Below are 10,793 nucleotides of genomic sequence, written 5' to 3' on the forward strand. Positions count from 1 at the left end.
TCTGAGAGTGATATTTGTTGGGAGGGGCAGTCACGAACCCCGAAGATATGTTCCTTACCCAAAAAGGTAATGAGATACTCTTGGTAATACCAAAAAAAGTAAAGATTTATACATATTCGGTACATCATTCATTTGTTTTATTTTAATAGTCAATAATATATATATATATATATATATGTATATATAAATGATAAAGTATACAAATATAATATATAAAACTTTTACACATTGTTGGTGCATATATTTTTGCTCTTATTTTAATACAACATTAATATGATGATATAATTTATATTTGAGTAAATTATGCTGACACCCTGAGTTTTTTGTGAAATTACATAGACCATCCTTCCATTTTTTACATGTACAAAAGGCCCCCTGAATTTTATACATACATTATATTGACTACCTCTCTATGAGAGATAAGTATGATCTTTTAAACAAAAATGGATGATAAAATATAATTAAGTTAAACAAAATATGATATATTGTGGACACATGTCCAAATAGTATAGGAGTCAAAACATTTTCATTATTTTGGTTCAATATAATATGCATAAATAATTCTAAGGACATATTTAAATCAGTCTTATACACTATACTCTAACGAACAAAAAATAATGAAAACATATTGTCTCGAATGTTATTTATTCTTGTTTCCACAATATACCATATTTTATTTAACTTAATTACACTTATCACCCATTTTATTCAAAAAATTACTCATAGAGGGGTAATTAGTGTAAGATATGTATAAAAATTAGGGATTTTTTTGTAGGTGTAAATAATGGAGGGTTGGCAATACGGGCTAACCCGGTTCTGCATGACTCGCCTTTGACCCGCCAAAAAAATGGGCTAGCCCGACCCAACCTTTATTGTTAAAAGGGCTCAAAATGTCAGCCCAACCCATATTTGGTAGGGCTGACTCGTTTTTTTCTTCAAAATATACATTTATAACCAGCTCAATCACGGTTTTAAAAAAAATAATTACCATGTCTCATAAATGTCTTTTAAAATAAAAAATCATAAACCAAAGTCCACAATAACATATCGTCTTAGTTTAAAACTTGTAAGTTCTAAACAACAAGTCATCACAGTCTTAACTTTTAGACTCATAGTTCACAATAAAGTTTCTAACTCCTAAGTTCACAATAATACGGGTCAGCCCGACCCTGTTCCGGCCTGCCTTTGACCCGCTAAAATATGAGTCGGTCCGACCCGACCCTTATTGCTAAAAGGGCTCAAATCATTAGTCCAGTCTGTTAAAAACATCAATCCAAACAAGAAATTTAATTAAACCAAATATAAAAATATGGGTCAAGCCCATATTGTCAAGCCTATCTTTATCGTGTGGGCAATGTGAACCTATTAAATGTTAGGCGGTGTGTCTTTACCTCTATCTTGTCCCATAGTTATTGTCCATTCACTTCACTAGATCGGTCATTCAGGCATGATCAATAGTCGTAAATAACACATTTTATCCTAAGTATATCTTGTATGTTCAATTGTTGACCTCTAAGTGGTCTTGATATTTGGGTGGAACATTTGGCATTAAGTGAAAATGTGAAATGGTGGTTTTGGATGGCCATGTTGAGATGTGCTTGTGGAAATCATCACTTCATATGAATGATGAGGTTTACATTAAATTTTGAAATTGAAATTTAAAAAAAAAAGTGAACTAATGAAACATGTCCAATTCAATTCTGTTATATTTTTAAACCTAAAAATAATATGATGGGAACTGAATTAAACCCCTAATAAAAAAATACACTCTCACTAATACTTAGAGACAAATCTTATTCAAGATAAAAAAAATTGAGTTTCATGTATCATAAACTCATAAAGAATTTTTCAAACATGGAGCAGGGATTGAACCCTTGACATCATGCTTATGAAACTAAGATTTATATTTAGTGATTTTGTATAGACAACAACCTCAATCTAGGCACAAACAAGTATTCAATACCTCTCCATGGAGAAAGGAGATTTTCATTTAACCAAGTCTCTCCAAACTTAATATATAACTATTATTTCTTAACCAAGTCTCCAAACTTAATGTATAACTATTATTTCTTAACCAAGTCTTTTTAGACTCTTTGTTGAAGTATTTTTCTTAAGCATGTTTCTATAAACTATTTGTTGAGTATGTTTGGTAACCATACCTCTTTAGACTCTTTATAGGAGTATCTTTTGTTAACCAATTAGAATTAACCTCTTCAGGAAATGTCCAAGTATTTTGATAGCATCTCCAACCCTCTCACAAGTTTGTACGAGAGTTTGGTGTAACAATTCTAACTAAATGCAAATCTTCCATCTACACTATGGACAGTGTAATGTATAATTAAGTCTACAGATGATTGTCTACTAAATACTTCGTATTCTCCGTAGGCACTCTACACATAAAATAAATTGAATAAAATTGGAAACTTTGGTATGAAAATTAGCTAAAGCATTAAAATTTTAAAATTTGTAAGAGAATGGTTGATGTGGACAGTTTTTTATAATAAAAAAATTGCGATAATAATCTCAAAAACTAAGTTTGATAATTGTCATATTCTTATCAAGCGATAAATTTTGAGATCATAGAAAATCTGGTAGATAATAAATTATATATACTTTATTTATCATCATAGGCCAAGGAGTCGAGGATCTCACATTTGTTCATATCTATTAACTAGAAAACCACAATTCACTATCATAACCAGATAAACCATTATTTAAGATGGAGTTAAAACCAAGAAAAGGTGTGGGGATCTAAAACTTGAACATTTGTATATAACAAAATGGCCTGTGGTGAAATAAAAGTGTAGCTCATTTACTAAACACTTTCCACATAAGAAATTTACACTACCAAAACTTTGACACCTAAAGTCTATAGTACGAAAAATATTGTCTTTCATTAAGACTTCAACATCCATCGATAGAGAACTTCTACATTTTGATCTAAATTTGATAGGAAGAAAGACAATATTATGTAAACTTTAAATGGGCAACATTAATAAAAGAAAGGCATGCAAAATTGATAGTAGTTAACCAAAGAAAAGACAAATGATTGTAACCTAGGAAGCTCTAAAAGCATGAAGCTTATTGCTCAAGAAATGCAAAATGAAGTTGTTGATATTCATTCCTACAGTGTTCAAGGGAAATGCAAAGTTGCCGTATTGCTTCCCTCTTCTCCTCAGCCCTATCCGAAATCACCGCATTCTGTCTAGTCACCTCATTTTCAAGCTCTTCCACTTTCAGTTTCAACTCATTTACTAGATTCAGTTTAGCTTCAAATCCAGAAATAAGCTCTGCTTGTTGTGCTTGTACCTGCAATAGCTCTCTCTTCATGTTTGCAATTTGATTGTCTCCCGAGCTTACCTCGGCCACAAGTTTATCAATCTTAGCATTGGCCCCATCTTTTTCAGTCATGAGCATGCTATATTTCTGCTTATGCTCATCAAACTCCTTATTCACAGTTTCTACATCATGTCGTCCCTGATCAAGTTCTTCCTTTAAAGAACTGATTTGACCTTGCAAAACCATTTGCTGACTAGCATTAAGCTCTTCTAGTTCCAATTTTTCATCTTCAGATTGCTTTGATTTGCTTTCAAATAATTTGCTTCGATCCTCCCCTTCCCTGAGTCTCGATTCCATCTGTTTTTGCACTTTTGATTTACTTTTGACATCAGAATGCAACTGCTCTTTTTCAGCCTTCAATTTTTTCCTCTCAAGAACATGTTTAGCTTCATTAGCTTGGTACTGTGTAATCTTATCATTCAGCACCTCAGTATTCTCTGCCCCCGACTCAAGCAGCCATTTCATTGCGGCCTCACTTTTCTCTGCTGTTTCCAGTGCCCCTTTATGCTGACCTTGCAATTCATGATTAAGAGAACACCTATTCTTAAGTTCCTCCTTTAACCTTGTCTTTTCATCATTTGATACCTTCAGCTGTTCTCGAGCTGCCTCCAGCTGCTCCACTAACTTTTGCAACTCCAGTACCTGTCCCTTTTCATACTCAAGATCAACCTCTTTAATTTTTAGTTCTTTCCGCACATTATCAAGCTGACCTTCCTCAATTTGAATCTTCAACATCGGAATCTGTTGGCTACAATCTGGAACGTGAGTTTCCAAATCGGTTGTCTGTTTTTGCAACTCCAGTACCTGTCCTTTTTCATACTCATGATCATCCTCTTTCATTTTTAGTTCTTTCCGCACATTATCAAGATGACCCTCTCTTTCTTTAATTTGATTCTTCAACTTAATAACCTCCTCTTCTGAGAGCTGAAGTTTCAAGTTGGAAACTTTAAGCTCTTCCTCACTTTTTATGAATTTTCTGAGCAACTCGCCGTAACTTCTGTTCTTTCTCTCTGACAAGATGTTATCTGTGTTTTCCTGCCCATCTTGCTCCAGATCAGGAAAATCTTCTTTCAGCCTAATACCTTCAGAAAGTACCTCATCATCAGCATTCACAGACCGATCAGAAAATTCAGCTTCTGAATCGAAGGATGATGATAAGGATCCAGGGATCTCTTCCACAAAAGCCGAAGAGCTATCACGGCCTGAGCTAAGAGAGAGGTCCATATTGAATGGTTCTATGCAAAACTTACGCCATAATAGCTTCTGACATGGAGTAAAAATGGAGTCTCCAATTTACGCCCTTTGTCACTGCCTAAATCAGAATTTTTAATGTCTTCCACAATCTGAAATCATGAGTATGAATTCTGTAAGAACCTAAACTAGAATAAAACCAAACATCTCTAACAGGTTCATGTTTTCCATTCCAGTTTTCCAGTCATCAATAATCAGAAATATCATAAAAAGGTAGCAACAAATCATTTAAATTATAGATAAAATGACACAAATAATATAATAACAATTCAATAATTGCAATTTGCAAAACAACTTAGTGAGCAGTCATCATCACCCGATATTATTCTCACTATTTCCCTAAGCTACAAAGTATTTATAAAACAAATATCATCAAACATAACCAAAGTATTAAGAAACCCAACTCTATGCTAAAATTTCAAAATCCTATAATGAAAAATAGATAGCAAAACGAAAATATCTAGATTCTGGCATACTTCGAAATTTCAAATCTGAAGTATCAACTCTCAAGAGCAAAATTTCGAATACACATTCAATAATGACACGCACACTCAATCTTGTTAGTGTCTACCAATAACGTGTTGGTCTAATGGTGTAAACCAAAAGATCAAAGTTCGATTTCTGATAGCGACACTTGTTGGGAGAGGCAGTCACACACCCCGAAAAGGATTAGTTCGGGATGCCCTTAGTAGTACCAAAAAGAATCTTATTAGTATCTCAGACTCTAGACTAATGTAACTACTTCAAACAAATCAGAATTACCAAGAAACCACAAAATAGCATAAATTTTTTGGGCAACTTAACAAACAAATAAGCACATGGCATAAACCGATATTAAACCAACCAACATTGTGAAATTAAAGAGGGAAAAAGAAGAATTAGGGTGAATTGGTAACACAGGACCATAAACAGATAAATTCAAGAAAGAAACGTAAAATCAGAAAAATATGAAGATTGAAAAGCCATGATAACAAAGTTACATAAGGCAGCGTTTGGCACACCAACATAACAATAGAAATAATCTATTATTTTAATATAATCTATTTATAAAGTAAACCAAACTAAGAATAAAACTCATATCCGTTTTTTCTATGGTATATTATACCAAACATTATTTTACAGCTTAATTATTAGCCATGTCCATTACTTCAACCTTTACTCGAATTCACAGTGAATCCGAGCTACGTAAATTAGTTAATACAAATTGGAATAAGCAAGAAACGAGAAAATAGCTTAAATTGTTGATCGATTTAAAAAAAAGTAGAATAAAGCAGATGGCGTAAACGTTTATTAAACAAAGCAAGAAAACGGAATTAAAGAAGGGAAGGTAAAAGAAGAATGAGATAATAAAGATTGAAAATGAATGATGAAAATGGAGATAGATGGTGATGGACCTTTGTGTGTATGGAGGGATAAGAAACGCAGAGAGAGAATGAAGAGAAACGAAATGAAGAAATTGAAGTGAGTGAGAGAGAATTTGAAATGAAATGAGAAGGGGTGGGTCGTTGGGTTTTGTTGTTGAATTATTTATTATTTATTTAAAAGAAAAGAGAGGGAAAAGGGTGAGTGAGACGTGTCTCCTCCATTTGGGGGAGTACATATGCTTGGATGAGGATCATATGCCAATAAGAAAGTTCTATCTATTTAAAAAAGAAAAATTATAATAACAGAAATTAGTATTTTAATATTATTTTATAAAGTTTAATTGGTTCGGAATATGAGGATAGAAAAATTATGGCATAGATGATCCTTGTCCCATATGCTTTGTGACAAATTTTACCCTCTGATGTGCATTTGATTGATTGAATAAAATATATTCAAGTTAAAAATTTAATTATTAAGTATGTCTTTTGTCCAGACCCATACAGGTATCCACGAGTTCTTGAGCATCTACTAGATTTGTGGGTATATATGTTTCCTATAATCATGTGTGTTACTTTAGACAATTGAAAGAAGAAAAATGACAATAACAATTATAAAACATAATTAAATTATATGTAGACAAATTTAAATTATCACTTAAATATAAATCTTTTTATTAAATTAATATAATTTAGAATAATTACTCAATTCACTCCCTCGTATTTTTCGACTTTACGACCACCTTAACTTCTAATAATTTTAAATTATTATTTTAGTCGTCAATATTTTTAACGTAGAACTGCGTTACGTTAGTCCTTCCGTCATTTCCTATCTGTTAATAATGTTAATGGACTTGCTTATGTGTGTCTTTAAATGGTGACATGATTGAACATAATGATTACATGCTAGCACATTTTGCCAACTCAATGAAATGACATCGTTTCAATCATTTAAAAAACAAAAAATGACATGGATTTGTGTCATCTTTCTCCTCCTCATTAGTTCCAAGAAAAACATTCATTCCCTTAAGTTCTATAAGTAACATATTAGTCTTTGATCAGTGGCGGAGCTTTATGAGGGCAGGTGGGGGCACAAGAATCAAACTTACAATTATATTATTTTGCATTGAGTTCAAAATAAAATGAAACTTCAGTTGATTTTATAATTAATCTAAAATGAAACCTTTACAATAATAGATGGGTGCTAAACACGGTCTGAAATTAAAGTTCTGATATGAAATCTCTATCCTGCCACAAACTCCATTCTCAAATTAAAGTTCCATCCGCAAAACAAATCAAATTCAAAATCAAATCTGCTAGGTGCTAAACCGGGTCATACGATATTAGGTGCTAAACACATTAAGATTTCTGGAAGAATACTGAAGCAAAATATCAAATAATAAGGGCATAGTTCAATCTAATCACCCAATTATTGAGTGAGAGTTTCTTAGAAAGGTTTAAGTGTTCCTCATAGTATTGTGTGCGGTTAATACCATTCTCTGCGTGAAAATCAATTTCATATTTATGTTGCACATGCTAGCTTGTTAGTGGAATTGGGGTCGAGCATCACCACATTCTACACGCTCACAAGGTGTGACTCAAACATGATCTTGTTTGAATAGGGTTGGACTTGTCCAAGATAAAAAATTAGACTCGATTAATATTTATGGTCAAATATGGGATAAACATGAGCTAACCCGTCCCATATTATGGTCCCTCACTCACAATGTTTGTGTGTTTTTATTCAATATATATATATATATTATTTGATATGTCAAATTACATATTATTAATAATAAATTATACGAAGAAGACTTTATCTAAAATTGTATGTAGGATTAGATTTGGGTTCAAAGGCTGATTCAATCAACATTTAAGGTCATATAACTTTAGATCTAGACCCAAGTTCAAAAAATGATTTTACTAATATTTAGAATGGGTAAGGAACAAGCCTTACCCAGTCCAACTTAGCCCATACTTACACGTAATTGGGACCTTGATTCTCTTGATGTATACTTTGTATTTTGTTCGTATCATTCCTTATAGGTTTTTGTTATAATGATAATGTTCATTAAGTGATGATTTGTTCAATAATTTTTTGTTGCTACTCATTTTATGTTATTGTAAGGAAGATAAAATAGGAAGCAAAAAAGGACGCATCATAGAATTATTTCAAACATTAAGCAAAATCAAAATATGCATATTTTCTCTCCCATATATTATTTATTGTAAAGGTTTCATTTTAGAGAAAATTAATTACAAAATCAAATTCTAAATTGTACATGATGAGTTTTGTTTAATTGTGAACCTAATACAAAGTAATTTAATTATCTCTAGTTTATTATGACCAGGTTAGATTTTTTGGGTGAAGATCTGATGTTAGGAAACGTGATTTAGGCTTCAAATTTTGTTTTACTACTATGGATTAATATGGTACTTACAGAAATTTGATGGACTAAAATAAGTGTTTTTCTTGGAGGGGTCAAGGGGAAGAAGATGACACAAGTGACATCGTTTTTTATCTTATTTAAAAAAATTGAAATGAAGTTGTTTCACTGAGTTGCCAAAACTTGCTAGCATGAAAATTGTTAGGTGTGGCCATGTCACCACTTAATGATACATGTAGGCAAGTTCGTTAACGTTAATAGCTTGATATGGAAGGAAGGACTAACATTGTTCGACGTTGAAAACATTATGAATTAAAATCTATCATTTAATATTTTTTAGAGTTTGTGTGATATAATATTATCATAAACATTTTTGTATAAAATTATGTTTGTAAGAATTAGAGTAAATTACACCCCCTCACTTTTAGCGAAGTCATACAAATTATTTATTCATTTTTTGAATCTACGCAAGTCACCCCTAATTATATACATATATTATACTAATTATCTCTATAAGAGATATAAGTATAATTTCTTAAACAAAAAATGGTGACGAGTGTAATTAAATCAAACAAAATATGATATATTATAAAGACAAGTTTAAATTGAATTCATTATTTTTGGTTCGTTACAAACTGCATCAATAATTTTAAGGAAATGTTTAAATCGCTTATATACTATATTACAACTAACAAAAATGATAAATATACATTGGATCTAATACTATTTGAACTCATCTTCACAATATACCATATTTTGTTTAACTTAATTACATTTGTCATCATTTTCGTTTAAAATATTATATTTATATATACTACATGGGTAGTTAGTGTAACATGTGTATATAATTAGAGGTGATTTATGTATCTTTAAAAAATGAAGGATGATTTATGTAATTTCACTAAAACTCAGGGAGTGTGAGTGTGATTTACTCTAAGAATTAAATATGCAATATAATTACATTAATTATTGATATGTTTATTTATAAAACTAAATATTATATTTATAATAATATAGATTATATATGTCCCCCATGTTCCACCCTAGTTAAAACTAGGCATACCACCCGACCAGGGTAGGGTCAATCCAACCAAGTTAAGCATGGGTCAACCCTCACGTCATCCTCACCTAAGCATCATTAAAATATCACTGACATAACACTCATTACAAACACCAATAGGGTTTTGCCACGTCCCCTGACAGAAGCAATTTGTCCTCTTATGACAGATAAGTCCAACTTGAAGGTCTACATCACACCATATCAAGATGTCATTGTTCCTGACACACCATTTAATGCCTCACAAATTGATCTCTATCACGCCACCTGTAAAGCCCAACTTGCTCCCTCTGACAAACACAATCAGAGGCGAACCTGCTATACGGCGAGGACAGAGTTGCCACGCTCCAATCACACACATTACCACGTCAAGTAAGTGATACATCACCAAAATATTTACTATAAATAAGGGTGTTCCCCTACATGTAGAGGTGCCAAAATTATATACAATCCATCCAAATCCATCTAAATTAAATTCATCCAAATTCATCTGTTAGAGCTGGTGAATTTAAATGGATATTATCCAATGGATAAGGTTGATAATGGATGGATTCAAATCCGTCTATTATATCCAATTGATATCCGGGAATATATCCAAAAATAAAAATAATAAAAATGATTTTCTTTACTTTTTCAATTTCATTTAATACTTAAGAAAACTAAATTCAAGCAAATTCATCGATGATTCTCACTCTGACTTTTAATATTTTATTAAATTGATATCAATTATATGAAATTTATATGTAGTTAATATTAAAATTTTATTTTTAAGTACATAACATATAGAAAAATGTATGCACTGACCAATGTATGGGTTTTATAAACTGTCACTACATCATTAATCGTTTATATTTAATTATCATTGACTATTCAAAAAAAAGTTGTAACAACGCGAATTTTACGATTTTGAATTATAAGATTTTATTAATATTTTTATTAATTATATATTCGAAAATGAATTTCTGGGAATTTTCGGTAAAGAATTAGACAAAACTCTAGTTGAGTTTTAGTCTTGTAATTTTCTTTCCAATTTTGTGGTAAATTTTTGTAATTTTCGGAGACAGTCAGTTCTGGACCACTGTCGGGGCCGAAATCCACCCGGTACGGCTCAAAAAGTGGTTTTTGAGTTCTGTAACTCGGAATCGAATTCCGATTGCACCGTTGGCTTCGTAATTTCATTTCGAGTCAATATAGACCCTGAATACACCCATACCTATTTTCTAAATATTTTTCACTCGGAATGCCGAAATCCGAAATTCTAATCGGATATTACGATCTGGCGATTTATAATATCCGATCGAGTATTAGCCGATAATACTCAAGCATGTTTATCGCACGTGTCCGCGAAGTGGTCGTTTCGCATTGGGATGCGAGATTTGCCTTTCCATAAAGCAAACC

At 31.9% G+C, this 10,793-nt stretch overlaps 1 pseudogene; it reads right to left on the reverse strand.

The window, feature by feature from the left end:
- Nucleotides 2,922-10,793, reverse strand: part of LOC109326380 — an 8,339-nt pseudogene continuing 467 nt past the window's right edge.

Source organism: Lupinus angustifolius, chromosome LG14 (genome assembly GCF_001865875.1).
Source record: "Lupinus angustifolius cultivar Tanjil chromosome LG14, LupAngTanjil_v1.0, whole genome shotgun sequence".
Lineage (NCBI taxonomy): Eukaryota > Viridiplantae > Streptophyta > Magnoliopsida > Fabales > Fabaceae > Lupinus > Lupinus angustifolius.